Below are 20,367 nucleotides of genomic sequence, written 5' to 3' on the forward strand. Positions count from 1 at the left end.
GAAAGCTTGGAGACCCAGGCGAAAGATAGCTTACACTTGTTGTAACGCCCCAATTTTTGGGAATTCTGTGAATGTTGGCATAGGTTTAATTATGTTTGTGTGCCTCTAGAAGGCCCAAGCTTAAGATAGAACCCGGTAATTTTAGTTAATTTTTGTTCCATAAGAAAAAGGGAGTGAAATTATGAAATAGGACTTATGTGAAAATGTTTGAAAATGCTATAGGCTAAATTGAAGTGGCCAAATAAATAGGAGTGCAAAATAGGAGGATTTGCATGATAAACCTCCCATTTTACATGAAGTGGCCAACCATCATGTTGTTGTAGACAAAATGTACACTTGATATCCATAATTTATGGTACAAATTGATACAAATTGATAATAGGTTAGGTAAATGTTCCATGATAATGGGTTAGGTAAATGTTTCATGATAATAGGTTAAGTAAATGTTCCATGATAATGGGTTAGGTAAATGTTTCATGATAATGGGTTAGGTAAATGTTTCATGATAAGAATTTCATGTCTTTTGTATTAAAGAATTAAATGGATGAAATATGAAGTTTTACTAAAAGAAAAAGGGGTGAAAAGAACAAAGTTTTGTCCATCTTTGTTCATCATAGCTGAAAGTTAGAGAAGAGAAAGAGAGGAGAAAGCTCTTGAGTATTTGGTCATTAGGAGGAGGAAAATTGAAGGTAAGTTCTTGGTACCTTGCTTCTATCTTGAGGTTCATGAGTTCTTCTTGATTCTACCTTAACTCTTGAAGTATATTTTGATTTTTAGTTGTGTTGTGAGCATTTGGTCATGAATTAAAATGAAGGAAATGGTTGTTGTTTCATGTTCTTTTGATGAAAAATGGAAGATATTTGAAGTTGAGCCAAACAAATAAGCATGCATGTGCCTTAGATGCTAAAGGAAAATCGGCTAACATGTTGTGCTTTAAAATGATGAAATGGAGATTATGCTTAAGTAAAAATCATAGATATGTGATGATTGATTGGTGATATACATGTTTAAATAACATGCATGCAAGATAGGTGTATGAAAGAGTGATTTGGTAATAAATCTGCTTGGGACAGCAGCAGTAACGTGACTTTGGAAAATCACCATAAATTGTGGGAGATGAATTAGAAGCTTAATAAATTATGTAATTAAAGCTTATTGAGTCTAGTTTCTAATGAAATAAACAAGAACATATTTTGAATTCTGTACAATGAGAAATTTGATTCGTAATGAAGTGTGGTCAGATTAGTCAAACAGTGAAACATGGGAAACTTTGAGAAATTTCTGGTATTGATTGGCTAAACCAAAAATTCTGAAAATTTTATGGATAGAAGATATATTAGTCTATTTTCAGGGAAAATTAACGGAACTTGCTTTGGAGTTTCGTAGCTCCAGTTATAAATAATTTAGTGACTGTTGCTCAGGAAGACAGCTTGCAGTGAAATTATGATTATGTGGTAAACATTGACAAAAATTTGTTAATGAGTTGCTTATTGATTTCTTATAAGCTTACTATGATCTGTAGGTGTGGTTGGCCGAATATTGTAAGGGGTTAATACGTAGTTTGTATTTGAATAGTTAGATTAACGTGTTAGTAATCCAATTGTAGGCGGTTCGTGTGTGGATCTCACAAGATATCGTCGCATAAGCAGTGTGTGACTAACACCCTCTTTCTTAGTCTAGATCGGCAAAAGCCAAAATGCCGAAATGCCGAAAATCGGTATTTTGAAGATTTACGAAAAGCGAATGCTCGTGAGGTAAATCGATTAATGTTTTTGGTAAGTTGAAATGTTTGACCGCAAAGTGCATGATTTCTATGCCCTCGATATTTTTGGGCTTTATGGGCCAAAATTGGAATGATGGGTCAACGGCCCAATTCGGTAAGAACCCTCGGTAGGTGATTCGTTAGTACGTGAAAAGTAGGAATATGCATGAAAAACCCTAAAATAGATAAATTCTTGAAATACCTTTAAAAGTGGAAAATTTACGTTTACCCTAGTAGATAAATTACCAAACACCCCTGGGTTAAATTGACCTAAATGCATGTTTGATTTGTTGTTATTTATCTGCATGCCATGTTGTTATTATCGATGCATGGGATGGGATATTGATGGAGGAAATATGAAGGTGGCTTGTCCACGTCTTGGAGGCTTTGCCTCAATTTATCGATAATCGAGCAGCAAGGCAAGAATGTGGAGTGGGTGGGTGGGTTGAGCTATTCCCCACATGGAGTGTATGGCTAGTACGGTGGAGTGTAGTGGTTGGTGGGTTGAGTAGTCTCCCCAAATGGGCTTGCATATGTTTACTGATGTTCTATGTATTTTGAAATGGGCCTATGGGCCATACTGTTATCTGAATAAGGGGCTAAGGCCCAGTTTATTGTAATCTGAAAAGGGCTTTGGCCCAGTACCACTGTTACCCAAATGGGCTTGCATATGTTATTGATGTTGCATGTATTTTGAAATGGGCCTATGGGTCATACTGTTATCTGAATAAGGGGCTAAGGCCCAGTTTATTGTAATCTGAAAAGGGCTCGCCCAAGACCATCATTACTGAATGGGCTTAGGCCCAATGGGCTTGAGCTGACTTGGACTTTGAATGGGTTTTCCTTACACACTGAGTTTCCCCAAACTCACCCCTTTTACTTTCATCCACGCAGGAAATCCCTTACCCATAGTGGGCTTGGAGCTGTGAGGGAATTCGGAGTGGCCACCCGTTCTGAAAGTTTGATTTTCTTCTGGTGAACTGGACATCTTTTTAATTACGTTTGAGGTTTTGGGCTTTTAAATGTAATAAGGCCGCTTATTTATTTTTGATGGTTTTAATATGTATTACTAAGATAGGTATTACTTATTTTAACTGTTGAAACTGGATAGCTTTAGGGCTCGTTTTCAAAAACAACAGTTGATTTCAAAATAACACGACAACAAGCAAAGCTTCCGCAATGAAAGTATTTTCTAAAATTAATCATTTTTCTTAAAATGACTTAATCAAATCGGTTTCTAGAAATATCCATGACGTTAAGGTGTGGCAATGGCAAGATGCATGTCAGGATTGGATCCGAAGGAGCTTGGTACTTAGCGATCAGATGGACTCACCACCTCTTTTTCCGGTTTCCTACGGTGCACGACTTCCATTCACTTTAACCCTTAATGAATTAATCTTTTGAACATTAAGTACGATTTTCTGGACTTAGAATGGAATTTTTTTTTTTTTACGTTTTGATGTGGCATGCCGAATCCGGCCATAACTTCTGGGTCGGGTTTGGGGTGCTACATTTAGTGGTATCAGAACTTTATGCCAAAAAAAAAAAAACTGACTTTTGAAAATAAATTTTCTGTTTAAAGGAGATAATCTCCGAACATATTTTTTTTACACAAATATTTGGAAAATGGATTTCAAAAAGTTTAAATCTTTTGAGTTTATCTGAAACCGATGAGGTGGCACATGAATCCCCGCACCAAGGCCGTAAGTACTATTCATTTTATATCTTGAATCGCATCTTGTAGTTAGTACTAAACCTTAGAGATAGTACTATAGATAATATAGCATAAAGGCTACGAAACTGAGACTGTAGGGTAAACTAAGCCCTAGGAAACTGAGATAGTAGCTAAACTGTGGTTACGCGAGAACAACTTTGAAACCTTATCTGTTCATAAGATATTCTATAATAAACAGTGGAAACAGTAAACTAACTGCATAAAATTGTAATCAGATAAATCGATATGAGTACGAGAGCTACTCGGGGAAGAGGCCGTGGTCGAGGCCGTGGTCGAGGCCGTGGTCGAGGCCGTGGTCGAGGCCGAGGTAGTACTCAAGCCGGATCTTCGTCTTCTGAACACATACCCGATGGAGTAGCACGACCACCACCGGTGGATGAGAATGGGCCGTATGATCGGGCCGCGGGGATGGCGCTCTGTCCCGAGCCATGTTAAGAGTTTTGGAAAGGGTGGTGGAGCTAATATCGGCCCATGAATAGGGGTCCATTTCGAGCGACTCCGCCAATGAGCCAAGTTTTGGGGTGTATCTGGAGTAGCCCCAAATGTGGTCGAAATCTTGGTGGAAGCCACGGAGCTAATTATGGATGACTTGGACCGCTCAAGAGAGCAAAAGTTAAAAGGAGCATATCCTTACTACGGGATGAGGCGTGTCGTGGTGGATCATCGTGAGAGAGGTACCCAGTGAGAGGTAACACAGGAGTTATTTAGCGATCCTTCAAGGCGAAGTATGTCTGAGCTAGCTATGTGGATGCTGTGAAGGAAGGAATTCTGAACCGACCTGTGGTGGTAAGACCGTTCTTGAATATGAGGCGAGTTTCGCGATTGAGCCAGTATGCTAATGGTATTGTCTCTACCGAATCACGAAGCGAGTGTTCGCTTTGAGGATGGCCTCGTGGATGAGCTAAGGGTGCTCATAGCTCCGCAAAGAGAGCGCGATTTTCTTTGACCGATAGAAAAGGCTAAGATAGCCGAAGAGGTGAAGCAAGTGAACGAGGAACCGTGATGAGGATCGAAATCGATTCAAGAGAGATGTTGGACCAACCTGTGCCGCAAACCGGAATGTTAAGAGAGCTAGGATGGAAGAACCGATTCGGCGGTTCCGGTGAATCTTGTTAGACCACAAGCTTGTGGAGATTGTGGTAGAATGCATTTGGGGAATGTTGGAAACGTTCGGGCTTGTCTTCGTTGTGGATCAAAGGAACATAAGATCGTGGATTGTCCTAAGAGGCCACTCGAGCTCAAGTGGTTGAACAAAGGTCATGCAACCCGTGCAAACAATGGTGAGGTGGACCGTCATTGCCGTTGAGAGGTCATGGCCGAGGTCGCGGTGGCAATGGCCATGGACGTGGGGCACCGGCAAGGGTACTATTAACACCGAGGCTCGTCACCACTTTGGTATATCTTTGCTTCGTCGCCCGAGGAGGGTGACCTTTTGACGTCATAATCGGTACGTTTTTATTTTTAGCATACCGTATATTGTCTTGGTGGATGTTGGATCTACTCATTCCTATGTTGCATGTGCCATATCTGGGTCGTTGGGTGTGCACTCTGAGGAGATTGTGAGTGGGGTATCTGTACTAAGTCCTTTGGGTCACTTTCGGTTAGGGTAGACAAAGCGTATAGGGATGTACCTTAGAAAATCAAGGTAAGATTTTCCCGGAGATCGATGGAATTACCATTCGGAGAGTTTGATCTCATTTTGGGAATGGGTGGCTTGTTAAGCATAACGCGACTGGATTGTGCCGCTAAACGAATGGTGTTAAGGACCACAAAGGATGAGGAGGTTATGGTGATAGGTGAGCGAAGGGATTATTTGTCCAATGTGGTGTCGGCATTAAGAGCCGAAAAGTGGATTCGGAAAGGTTGTGAGGTTTATTTGGCATTTGTAAGTCAGTCAGAAGAGGAGGGACTAACAGTGGATAAGGTTAGGACCGTAAAGGAGTTCCAAGATATTTTTCCGGAGGAGCTTCGGGATTACCTCCGAACCAGAAGTTGAGTTCGAATAGATTTGTTGCTCGGGCGGCGCTACCGTATCCATCGCACCGTATAGAATGGCACCGAAGGAGTTAGTGGAGTTAAAGGCTCAAATTCAAGAGTTGTTGGATAGGGCTTCATTAGGCCAAGCGTATCTCCATGGGGAGCACCAGTCTATTTGTGAAGAAAAAGGACGGGACAATGCGCATGTGCATCGATTACCGCCATTGAACAAACGACGATAAAGAACAAATACCTACGCCAAGGATTGATGATTTATTTGACCAACTTAGAGGAGCTTCAGATTTTCCAAGATTGACCTTCGATCCGGATACCATCGATTAAGGGTAAAGGAAGTGGATATTCGTAAGACAAGATTCGAGACTCGATATGGTCATTACGAGTTTTCGGTTATCTTTGTTTGGGTTGACGAACGCTTTGCCGCTTTCATGGATCTAATGAATCGAGTGTTCCAACCTTACTTGGACCGATTCGTGGTAGTTTTCATCGATGATATTCGGTATACTCGAAACCGAGGAGAAACATGAGGAGCATCTACGTATTGTCTTGCAAGTCTTTGAGAGAAGGAACGTATGCAAAGTTTAGTAAGTGTGAATTTTGGTTGCAAGAAGTGTCTTTTCTAGGTCATGTGGTTTCTTTGAAGGAATTAGAGTGGATCCTCGAAAAATTGAGGCGCTTCGGGATGGAAGCCACCAAAATCGATGATCGGAAATTCGGAGTTTTACGGGTTTGGCGGGCTATTACCGAAGGTTTGTAGAAGGATTTTCTCGATTCTTTGCACCATTGATTAAATCATTAAGGAAAGGGTAGCATTTATCTGGTGAGAGTCGCAAAAAGCTTTTGACCATTTGAAAAGGTATTGATGAAGCACCGGTGTTGATTCAACCGAGTCTGGAAGGACTTCACTGTGTACAATGATCGTCACATGTAGGGTTAGGATGTGTACTGATGCAAGAGGGTAAGGTGGTCGCTTATGCTTCCCGACAGCTTAAGTCTCATAAAGCGAACTACCATACGCACGACTTAGAGCTAGCAGCGGTGATCTTTGCGTTGAAAATCTGGAGACATTACTTATATGGAGAAAAGTGTATTATATACACAGACCATAAGAGCCTAAAGTATCTGTTAACTCAGAAGGAGTTAAACCTTAGGCAACGAAGATGGGTAGAGTTGCTTAAGGATTACGACTGTTCGATTGAGTACCACCTGTAAGGCTAACGTGGTGGTGGCGCGTTGAGTCGAAGGGTTGTTTCGATTTGAGAGCCTTGTTTGCACGTTTGAGTCTGTTTGATGATGGAAGTCATTAGCGAATTGCAAGTGAGGCCTATTTGGACTGAACAAATTAAAGAAAAACAGTTGAAGGATAACTCGTTGATTCTTCGGTTTGAGCAAGTTGAGAAGGGTAAGAATGAGGATTTTGGACTGAATACTGAAGAAGTTTTATGCTTCCGAGGAAGAATTTGTATTCCGAAGGACTCTGACTTGAGAAAGTCAATATTGAAGGAAGCTCATGGAGGACTTTGTGCCATGCATCCTGGAGGGAATAAGTTGTATCACGACTTGCGAGAAGCTATCTTGGTGGCACTGGCTTAAACGAAGTAATGTGAGTTAGTGGGGAAATGTCGACATGCCGCAAGTGAAAGTGAACATCAATTTCTTCGGATTATCGCAACCGGTGAAAATTCCATTGTGGAAGTGGGAGAGAGTCACTATGGACTTTGTGAGTGGGCTACCTTTGACACCCACCAAGAAAGATTCGTGTGGGTAGTGGTGGATAGGTTAACAAAATCGCCCATTTCATACCGGTTAGATCTTGATTACTCCTGCAAAAGTTGGCTAGGTTGTATGTGGCGAGATAGTACGACTACATGGAGTGCCGGTGTCGATTATTTCCACCGAGACCCTAGGTTTACATCTCGTTTCGGAAGAAGTTGCAGGAGGCATTGGGTACACGTTTGGATTTCAAGATCGCCTTTCACCCACAAGCAGATGGACAATCGGAGAGGGTTATTTGATTTTGGAGGATATGTTAAGGGGTTGTATCATCAATTTTCGTGGGAGTTGGGAGGACTACTTGCCATTGGCGGAGTTTGCATACAATATGACTACCAAGCAAGTATTCAGATGGCTCCATATGAGGCACTTTATGGGCGGAGATGTCGTACTCCTACGTGTTGGACGAGTTGGGTGAACGACAAGTGCTTGGACCGGAGTTGGTGGTAGATCTTGAAAGTAAGGTTAAGTTGATAAGAGATCGATTAAAGAGGCATCGATGAGCAGATGTAAGTCGATGCGGACCTAAAGCGCAAAGAGATAGAGTTCGTGGTTGGGGATATGGTTTTTAAAGGTTTCACCTTGGAAGAAGATCTTGAGATTCAGCAAGAAAGGCAAATTGAGTCCGCGGTTTATAGGGCCTTATCGAGTTCTTAAGCGAGTAGGGCGATGGCGTATCGATTAGAGTTACCACCGAGTTAGACAGAATCCATGACGTTTTCATGTGTCTATGTTAAGACGATATCGATCGGATCCCTCACATGTTGTGCCGGTGGAGGAGATTGAAGTAAGGACTGATTTGACCTTTGAGGAAGAACCCATACAAATTTTAGATCGAGAGGTTAAAGTTCTAAGAAGGAAGTCGGTTCGTTGGTAAAAGTCTTGTGGCGTAATCATGGGAGGAAGAAGCTACTTGGGAATCGAAGAGACTATCGTCAACAATACCCTCAACTATTTGGATCGTAAATTTCGAGGCGAAATTTCTTTAAGGGGTAGAGTTATAACGCCCCAATTTTTGGGAATTCGTGAATGTTGGCATAGGTTTAATTATGTTTGTGGGCCTCTAGAAGGCCCAAGCTTAAGATAGAACCCGGTAATTTTAGTTAATTTTTGTTCCATAAGAAAAAGGGAGTGAAATTATGAAATAGGACTTATGTGAAAATGTTTGAAAATGCTATAGGCTAAATTGAAGTGGCCAAATAAATAGGAGTGCAAAATAGGAGGATTTGCATGATAAACCTCCCATTTTACATGAAGTGGCCAACCATCATGTTGTTGTAGACAAAATGTACACTTGATATCCATAATTTATGGTACAAATTGATACAAATTGATAATAGGTTAGGTAAATGTTCCATGATAATGGGTTAGGTAAATGTTTCATGATAATAGGTTAAGTAAATGTTCCATGATAATGGGTTAGGTAAATGTTTCATGATAATGGGTTAGGTAAATGTTTCATGATAAGAATTTCATGTCTTTTGTATTAAAGAATTAAATGGATGAAATATGAAGTTTTATTAAAAGAAAAAGGGGTGAAAAGAACAAAGTTTTGTCCATCTTTGTTCATCATAGCTGAAAGTTAGAGAAGAGAAAAGAGAGGAGAAAGCTCTTGAGTATTTGGTCATTAGGAGGAGGAAAATTGAAGGTAAGTTCTTGGTACCTTGCTTCTATCTTGAGGTTCATGAGTTCTTCTTGATTCTACCTTAACTCTTGAAGTATATTTTGATTTTTAGTTGTGTTGTGAGCATTTGGTCATGAATTAAAATGAAGGAAATGGTTGTTGTTTCATGTTCTTTTGATGAAAAATGGAAGATATGTGAAGTTGAGCCAAACAAATAAGCATGCATGTGCCTTAGATGCTAAAGGGAAAATCGGCTAACATGTTGTGCTTTAAAATGATGAAATGGAGATTATGCTTAAGTAAAAATCATAGATATGTGATGATTGATTGGTGATATACATGTTTAAATAACATGCATGCAAGATAGGTGTATGAAAGAGTGATTTGGTAATAAATCTGCTTGGGACAGCAGCAGTAACGTGACTTTGGAAAATCACCATAAATTGTGGGAGATGAATTAGAAGCTTAATAAATTATGTAATTAAAGCTTATTGAGTCTAGTTTCTAATGAAATAAACAAGAACATATTTTGAATTCTGTACAATGAGAAATTTGATTCGTAATGAAGTGTGGTCAGATTAGTCAAACAGTGAAACATGGGAAACTTTGAGAAATTTCTGGTATTGATTGGCTAAACCAAAAATTCTGAAAATTTTATGGATAGAAGATATATTAGTCTATTTTCAGGGAAAATTAACGGAACTTGATTTGGAGTTTCGTAGCTCCAGTTATAAATAATTTAGTGACTGTTGCTCAGGAAGACAGCTTGCAGTGAAATTATGATTATGTGGTAAACATTGACAAAAATTTGTTAATGAGTTGCTTATTGATTTCTTATAAGCTTACTATGATCTGTAGGTGTGGTTGGCGAATATTGTAAGGGGTTAATCGTAGTTTGTATTTGAATAGTTAGATTAACGTGTTAGTAATCCAATTGTAGGCGGTTCGTGTGTGGATCTCACAAGATATCGTCGCAAAGTGTGTGTAACTAACACCTCTTTCTTAGTCTAGATCGGCAAAAGCGAAATGCCGAAATGTCAAAATCGGTATTTTGAAGATTTACGAAAGTGTCGAATGCTCGTGAGGTAAATCGATTAATGTTTTGGTAAGTTGAAATGTTTGGACGCAAAGTGCATGATTTCTATGCCCTCGATATTTTTGGGCTTTATGGGCCAAAATTGGAATGATGGGTCAACGGGCCCAATTCGGTAAGAACCCTCGATGCGTGATTACGTTAGTACGTGAAAAGTAGGAATATGCATGAAAAATCCTAAAACAGATAAATTCTTGAAATACCTTTAAAAGTGGAAAATTTACGCTTTACCCCTAGTAGATAAATTACGAAACACCCCAGGTTAAATTGACCTAAATGCATGTTTGATGTTGTTATTTATCGCATGCCATGTTGTTATTATCGATGCATGGGATGGGATATTGATGGAGGAAATCAAGGTGGCTTGTCCACGTCTTGGAGGCTTTGCCTCAATTTATCGATAATCGAGAGCAAGGTCAAAGCAATCTGTGGAGTGTTAAATTTGGGTGGGTTGAGCTATTCCCACATGGAGTGTATGGCTAGTACGGGTGAAGTGTAGTGGTTGGTGGGTTGAGTAGTCTCCCCAAATGGGCTTGCATATGTTTACTGATGTTCTATGTATTTTGAAATGGGCCTATGGGCCATCATTATCTGAATAAGGGCTAAGGCCCGCTTTATTATAATCTGAAAAGGGCTTTGGCCCAGTACCACTGTTACCCAAATGGGCTTGCATATGTTATTGATGTTGCATGTATTTTGAAATGGGCCTATGGGTCATACTGTTATCTGAATAAGGGGCTAAGGCCCAGTTTATTGTAATCTGAAAAGGGCTCGCCCAGACCACTCATTACTGAATGGGCTTAGGCCCAATGGGCTTGAGTGACTTGGACTTTGAATGGGTTTTCCTTACACATCGAGTTTCCCAAACTCACCCTTTTACTTTCATCCACGCAGAAATCCTTACCCATAGTGGGCTTGGAGTCGTGAGGGAATTGGAGTGGCCACCCGCTCGAAAGTTTGATTTTCTTCCGTGAACTGGACATCCTTTTAATTACGTTTGAGGTTTTGGGCTTTTAAATGTAATAAGGCCGCTTATTTATTTTTGATGGTTTTAATATGTATTACTAAGATAGGTATTACTTATTTTAAGCTGTTGAAACTGGATAGCTTTAGGGTTCGTTTTCAAAAACAACAGTTGATTTCAAAATAACACGACAACAAGCAAAGCTTCCGCAATGAAAGTATTTTCCAAAATTAATCACTTTTCTTAAAAATGACTTAATCAAATCGGTTTCCTAGAAATATCCATGACGTTAAGGTGTGGCAATGGCAGTATGCATGTCTAGGATTGGATCCGAAGGGAGCTTGGTACTTAGCGATCGATGGACTCACCACCTCTTTTCCGGTTTCCTACGGTGCATGACTTCCATTCACTTTAACCCTTAATGAATTAATCTTTTGAACATTAAGTACGATTTTCTGGACTTATAATGGAAATTTTTTTTTTTTTACGTTTTGATGTGGCATGCCGGATCCGGCCATAACTTCTGGGTCGGGTTTGGGGTGCTACACTTGTTCAGATTGTCGTCCCATAAATGAGGGCTTGTGGGAGACTTCCTGGTTTGTTGGCAACTAACTTATTCATAGGGTGCCTTTCTGGCTTGCCACGTGGCCTCACACGAATGGGGGTATAAAAAGTGCATAAAAATTATAAAAGTAAAATTATCCTTAAAATTCAAATTTTATACATTAAAAATTCACTTAAAAATAAAAAAAGTTTCAAAATTTTAAAATGTTATTCTAGTAATAAGGGTTTGATATAATTTTTGAATGAAATTTTAATTTAATCTTTGAATTAAATTAAAATATATACTAATTTAAATTCAATTTTAATACATATAGAACGAATAGCTCAAAATTTAGAAAAGTATTATTTCGGTTTAAGGACTAAATAATAATTTCTTTTTATATTTTAATTTTCTTTTATTAAAACCCTTACCTAAACATTGGGCATAGTGGAATACCATAAATTCAAATCCGAATTACTTCTTTTATTATATCTTAACGTACTGAGGTTGAAGCGTCAACCTCTTAAGACCTTTGCTACTCTATAGAATATTAATGACTTAGATATTAATTAATTATATTGGTGAATATATCTAAGAGGTTCCTCTATTATAGAGATTTTATTAAATTAGTCCATTTACTATTAAATAGTTCGATTTAGTCCATGTACTACGTTCAAATTTTTATAGTTCTGGAATTTTTTGGTTTGAAATTGAAATGTAATTAAATAATAACAATTTTCAATATATTTTTATATAGTAAATGTTAATTACATTATAATTTGGACTTATTTGAATTTTTTTAATAGTGTAGAAGCTAAATTGATTATTTAATGATAGAGGAACTAATTTGATCTGGTTCATATAATACAAGGATCTCACATTTGCTAACAAATCAAGTTTACAAACCTTTTTTCTTTTCCTAAGATTACTCTTCGATGGTTTCACTAAGTTAGATTTACTTTCCGGTGAATTAAACTGATTCAGATATATTGCAATAATTAACACATATGTACCAACACATATAGCACATAATTCAACGATACAAGTTGCGTAGCATGCCTTAAGTTCCTTTGTAAAGCATTACTAATAATTTTTTTGTTGAAATTAGGGTATTCATCGTCGACAGTAATGATTAATTCCTTTGCCATTGGTGTTCTTTGCTAAGGCAAGCAACTAGCCACAAAATGTGCTCCATCTCATGAGTGAGGATCAAACCCTCAATCATATGATTAAGGATGAGGTGAGCAATCACCACGCCATACCTCGTGGGTTATCAAAGCTTTCATATTTAGAATTTAGTCTCTCTTTAAGCATATATGAACACATATAAGCCTTTCTTCATTAGGCATGCTCCAAGTCCTTAAATTCTTCGTATATTTCTAATTTAATCCCTCTATTTTTATTTTAAAAATTAGTCACTCTACTAAATTCGTAGAAATAAAAATAAAAGGACTAAATTTTAATATAAAAAAATACAAAAAACTTAAAAGTATATTTTGACCAATACTGTAATTTCAATCCACTGAGGAATGAAATGAGTTTGGTGTTCATAGAAACTAAACTGAGCCAACAATTTCAGGAAACTAAGATGGGCTTAAACTCAAAACACAAGGCCCATTTTCCCACCAAGTGTTAAAATAACTATGGGCTTGATTTGGATCTGCTAGCCCAGACAATGATGCATCTACATGGTCTAATTCTGGTTTTAGTCCTTAAACTAATTTGGTGTTTTTTTTTAATATTATTAGTAGGTCCAAATTGATAACACTATTAACTTTATTTTTTGTTAAGGATAGCCCGAATAACTTTTATATGTAAAAAATATTGTCACCATTTTAACAACAGCTAGTAGTGTTATCAATTTACAAACGAACTTCGACCTATTTTGCTATGGGAAATATAAATTTTGATTTGGTTCAATCGTACACATAAAACTTTGATTTTGATCTAACTGTACACGTTTAAAAATAATACACCAATTTATTTTCATGTTAGATAAATATATTTTTTCTTATATATAATATGATATGATCCTACATCGATAATGATGTTAGCGAGTTTTTAAAATTGAGCAAAATTAAATTTTCATGTACACAATTACACATATCAAAGTTCATATATCACATTACACATTCGACCAAATTGTATATGTAATTTTGAGATTTATACTAAAAAATTTAAAATAAGGCATAAATGAGCCAATACTAATTTGTCAAAATTTATACATTTTTACTTGTCACGGAATAAAATTTAAATATTATGACACAAAATTAACATTAGGTAACTAATTAAAAACTTTTAAAAAATTAACTCTATATCGATTTGATCATGATTCTCATTATAAAAATTCTCACTATATATTATTATAAAATTTTGAATAAATTTATTATCATGAATCAACTCTATATCGATTTGATCATGGTTCGTAAAAAATTTAATATTTAGCGATAAAGTTTAACCATATTAAATAATTAGACTATTTTCTCAATTTTCATAAAGTAAAATTACAAATTTTGAAGAAAAAAAACTATTTTTAGCATTTGTAAAGTAATAATTTTGAATACTATACTATAGTGGCGGAGTCAAGAGGCGTTGGCGGGCCTGGTCCCTAAAATGGAAAAAATTAGTAATGATAAAATTGTATGTTGGTCCCCATAAATAATAAAAATTTAATTGAATCCTTTAAAAACTATAAAAATATAGACAATTAAAATGGTGATATTGCATTTTACTATTATAAAATATACAATTTAATTCCGCTCTCCAAAATTTTTGACTCGCCATTTATATACTAGACGATATATTTAATATGAGTATTATAATTACTTTTATAATTTTAATATATGTATTGTGTTTATCTAAACTATGTTTAACTCTTCAATTGAGTTTGTGTCACAAGTCAATCAAACATCGACTCAATTAGAAAATGATTAAAACTCATTCTTTTAATAATAAATATTATTATTATGACATTTTTTATATTTTTATATAAAATTTATAAAAATAAATTTAAACCCAAAAATACTTACATAGAATGAGATTTGAACTTAAAACACTATAATTTTCAATTTTTTTATTTTTTACAAAATATAATCTTTAAAATTTAAAATTTAATATTTCAACCAAAATCCCATTTATTTATTTTTATAAATATATTTCTACATATATAAATGATGAAATGTGGACAAATCTGGTCCATGTTGGAATCAGTATGGTATATGATTTTCTGAAATCTTTTGAACCTGAAATTCTTTTCATGGTTGTAAATGTTGAATTTCTTTTTTTATGCTTAAAAAATTCCACAAAAACAGGCAATAAGACAATGATGATAGAAAGCATAATTGGAATTTGTGTGATATGTGACCAAATCTGATTTCATACTTTCACACACACTCTCTCTGATTTGAAAAAAAAAAATATTTAATATACTATTTAATACTTAAATTTAATTTCGAGATTTAATTTAATATTTAAGTTCTTTTTATCTAAATTCGGTATATTATTTTAACTTTCAGGTACTTAATTTAAATATTGAAATCAAACTCAAGCACCAAATAACTTATTAACCCAAAAAATTATTTTTTCTTTCATTTCATTGTGCGATAGGGTTTTTGATCATGAATATTACATGACAGGTGCTCATAGGTCGGGTCAGATTTGGGCTCAGCTTAAGCATGATATTAACGTATTTTATGTTTGTCCAAGCCTGGTCTGATCCGAAATATGAGTCTAAAATTTTATCCAAACCCGGTCATATTTACATGATATTATTTTATTCTAATATTTAATAATTTTATATATATATTTTTTTTGTACAGTCATCTTAACATTATTTTAATGTTTACATTAGAGTAGTTTTATATATTTAGTATATGTTTATAACATAATATGAAGTATTATAAACTTAAAAACAATTCAGGTCAAGCCAGGCTAGGGCTTTGAATGTTGAAGCCCGAGTTCGATCTATATTTTAAATAGACTTAATTTTTTTGTCTAAACCCATTTTTTAGGCTTAATATTTTTACTCAAATCATTCTAAATTTCAAACGGATATAACTCGACCCATAAACAAACCTAATAATACAAACTAATAACAATAATAATAATAAATAATTGATGATTAATCAACCAATGCCTCTACCAAGTTCTGGTATGAAAACACAATGAATAACGCGTTAATAATTCTGCACTTGTTTGAACATATATAAATACACAATCATAATCATTCAACACTTTGAATTTATAGACATTCCCCAATTTCTTTGAAGTTTTCATGCTAGACACAATCTCCCTTCTTCACATTTAGGGATGGTAAGATTTTAATTATTTGATGATGAATATCGAATCGATCTGTTTTGAAAGAATACAAAATGAATGTGATGTAAAATGATGCCAAATTATTATTTTTGAACAATAAGTATTGAGCGGTTATAGTAATTGTTTGATTCACTGTTTAAATATTTACTTGTTTTTAAAAAGTTCGAAATAATAGAAATAACTGACAAAATCAAATCAAATTGAAGCGGAGCAGTGCAGAGTGTGGATGAATGCATTCAATATTTATGAAGATGATAATGGTTTTCAAGATCACACATTCACAGTGGAGTAGGACAGGTGATAAAGTAGAGTATGCCAACTGTGGAGTGATAATGAATTTGGCAATATTCACTCCCGTCTCGTTCTATTTTTAGCAATTTGTGTATTTATATCATCTTTTTGATTTTTTATATTATATATTTACAAATATTTTGGCATGTTAGTAGTTAAATTTATAAATTAAAAAAAAATTAGGATTCAAATCTTCTTGTTGAAGCAAAATTGATATAAATTAAAATTTCTAACTATTTATTTAATGTACAAAACTTTCTTTCGTTCAATAAATATTAATATATATAATATTTTAGATCGATATGATAAATATCGATAAATTTTATGATTAAATCATTAAAATATTAATCATACCACAATGAAGCGAATATTTTTTAGGGAGAGCGAATGAAATTTTAATTTTTATAGTCTATATCTTTATAAATTTTAAAGGATTAAATCAAATTTTTATAATTTTAGGAGACCAAAATATAATTTTACATTTACTAAATTAAATTTTAAAAAAATTAAAAAACATTAATATTAATTTTTATTTTAAGGAGATAGAACTCCTACCAACCCTGAATTCGTGTTTAATTTATAAAAAAATATAAAAAACTTTAATTTTAGACCGATATAAAAAATTTCCTTTTATATCATTACATGAATGTGAAAACGAGGGTATTTGAACTTCAATCATTAATTAATTAAATATTTTGTGTGCGGTCCAATGCATTATGGGATAGATAAGGTGATGGTCCCACCAATTGTGGACATGGCTGCACCATGATGTCTCCACCGGCTTAGCCATCTTTTTCGGGTCAATGGGTATGGAATTAGTGTAGTGGGTCGTGCCAGCCTTGCAAAATCATTTTACCTTTAACACTCCCAACAATGGCTCCATAATTTTGGTCTAACTTGTTGCTTTGACAAAAATGTTTTACTTAAGGTCCCTCCAAATTTTAGCCTATCATATGTCTTTTTTTTTTTTTATCACTTTTAAATTCATTTTTACGATTTATGAAAATTAATTTTTTTTAAGCTTCATGATTAATCTTAATAAATTCTCTTTTTAAGAGTGCAATATATTTTACTATTAGAGGCACTCATGGACCGAGCTTAATCTAGGTCGAATCCATATAAGATATTTAGACCAATTCTTCAAGCTCGGGCTTGGCTCGGTCCGAGAAATAGGTTTACTTTTTTTCCGACGTCTGATTCAATTTAAGAAAGGTAAACCTAAGCTCAACCGACCAACCCATATTTAATTTTTAATATTGATTTTATTTGAATATATATATATACACTAAATATACTAAAAGACACTAAAATAAAAGTTTTCGACACATTAAAAATATATCCAAAAGTATTTACATATCATAAATATAATAATGCTTTGTTATATTAAAAACACAAATAAATATAATAAATATTTTATTGTATTAAATATAATTTTAAAATTTAATATTTTGGGTTGAGTTATTTAGTTGAGTATTTTTTTAGATTTTAGGTAATGAATTTAATTATTATTGGGTTAGTGATTTAATATAAATATATATAATAATTATTAAACATATATAATTAATATAATATTTTTGTAACATAATATATTTGGGTCGGACTAAACCCGATACGGCCTATATTAAATTTTACCCAAGCCCATTTTTCAGACCTCGTATTTTTATCCAAACCCATTCATTTTTTGAGCAGGCCTTTAGGCCTAGACGGGTATTCCGACCTATGAGTATATATGATTATTGTACATATATTATAAATAATATAGAACTTTAATAGCATATATTTTATTTAAAAATACTTGAAATTTAATTAGTTTTGGTCCTTATACCGCAAGGGAACTTAAGATTTAATCTATATACTTTTCTTTTATCATAATTTAGTTTATTTACTTTTGTAATGTCATTAGTTAGTCTAAAGAGTTAATATTGTAAAACATTTCAATTAAAATGTTGACGTCAATTTTCCTTAAAACCATATTAAAAAAACATTTTATCATAACAAGTTCGAACGTGTGTCTTAAGAAAAAAACCCACACCAATATTTTCAATGTTATTTTTATTGTTACATGACTTAATATTTATTTAATTTTAAAATGTCATAACAGTGGATTTAATAGAAAGATTTTAATTGTCACAACAATTAAATCTGAATTTTAAATCTGAAAATTAGAGGTACAAAATTTCTAAAAATAAAAATAGAGAACTAAATTCCAATGTACCAATTGCATAAAGAAAATTTGAGATTTAAATTCCTATACTTTAATTTCTATCATAATTTGGTCTCTATATTTTATAATGTTATTAATTAGTCGCCAATTAAATTAAGACTCAATCGACAAAAAATAATTAATAACACGAAATGTAGGAAGACTAATTTTATTAAAAAACAGACATTTTTTTTCTTTTAATATCATTATATGAAAGCATAAAGATTTCATGTCGACAGTCTGAAAACAAAATCAGTTTTTCACCTATATATATATATATATATATATATATATATATTGTATTTATTTTTGCCTATATAAAAATTCAATAATATTGTATCTATAGCTTAAAATCAACACAAAATCCCAACATACCAATTATTGCCTTTTATATATCTATAGCTAATATTTTTAGTGTTTATATGAATTTGTGTAAAATATTTGCTGTTTTTAGAAGATTTCTTGAAAATATTCTTAAAAGTTATTTTCGATGAAACTAATATACATTTGAGATTTATGATAACGAGTTTAAATGTACTAAATTGATTACAAAATGATGTTAAGGTGAAATTATAGTAAATAATGAATCTTAATGATGTTAAGGATTAAATTGTAAACTTTATGAAATTTATAATTGAAACAAGAGAAGTAATATGCATGAAAATTTGTTATGTGAAATAAGATATTATAATAAATTATTTCATTAAAGTTCTTATATGGTGAAATATAAATTAGATGGCAATAGGGACTAAATTGAAAAATGTACAAAATTTTAAGTGTGAAACAATTTAATACGTGAATAAGGAAATTATGATAAAAGTTTAATGAATGTGTTTATGAGATGATGACATATGCATATAAAGTATTGTAAAAGTGAAATTGTAAAAAAATATGAAAATTTTATGATGACAAGGACTAAATTGTTAAAATTGAGAAAATATGTGATTGAAATAATAGAAGTGAAATGCATAGAAATTTGATATGTGAAACAATGTATTGAGATAAATTATGTGATTAAAGTGTAACGAGAAATAAAATTGATTTAATATGTTTGAGGATATCCTATGAGGATAACACATTTATGAAAAGGTCATTAGACAAGCACTGATCGAGTTGCTTTCGTAATAACATGCCATCAGATAGAGCTCAGTCATGATACTATAGTAGATTGACTTCGTGATTAAATGAGTTTATAATTAATAGATGAAAAACTGGAACTTAATTATAAATCATTTGAGCCCTTTAATCGATCCCTCCACTAGTTCGTTCAAACCAGAAATGAATTACCGTCCTCCCCTAATTAATTGTGCCAAATTAATTATGAAAAATTAGTTGAATAAATTTTTATATATATTAGTGACATGTCTTTAAAAACACACTTTATCCCATACTACCAAAAGTGGCATACCAACAAGCAAAATAAATAAAAATATTCTTAATGTGTGTAGAATAACCTACTAGAAGAATTGGTTGAAACCTAACCCAAAAAAATAGAAAAAAATATATTAAAGAGTAATTCTAAGAAACTACTGAAAATTGATGGCACAAAATATAAAATATTGGAAATAAATTGTGAAGCATGTTCAACCACACACGTATACGTATGGAAATCACGAATTTAGAATACAGACGAAGACAATTAATTGTATATATTAAAATAAAAATGTATGAAGTATGCTAAAATTTAATTTTGGTTTTGTGGTAAATTTAAACTTTTACCAATCTAATTAGTATAGGTTCAAAACCCACCATACACGTATTTTAAAGACTTTAACTCGTGATATCAATTCAGTTAAAGACTTTATTAATGATATAAATAAAAATTCGAGCCTCAAATTCAAAACTAGAACTTGGTTTGTTGTTTTACCCCTAAAATTTTCTATGGAATTCAACCAAATCTCCATGGATACCTAAATTCACATAAATTTACTGCTTTATAACTGTCACCTAACCTTTTCCTTTTAATCTGCATTAACCCAAACTAAATTTAAGTATAAACATATTGAAAATTAGAACAATTCATAGGGCTAATTTAGGAAAAAAAATTAAAAGTTAAAATATAATTT

This window comes from Gossypium arboreum, chromosome 5, assembly GCF_025698485.1.
Source record: "Gossypium arboreum isolate Shixiya-1 chromosome 5, ASM2569848v2, whole genome shotgun sequence".
In the NCBI taxonomy this organism is placed as follows: Eukaryota; Viridiplantae; Streptophyta; class Magnoliopsida; order Malvales; family Malvaceae; genus Gossypium; species Gossypium arboreum.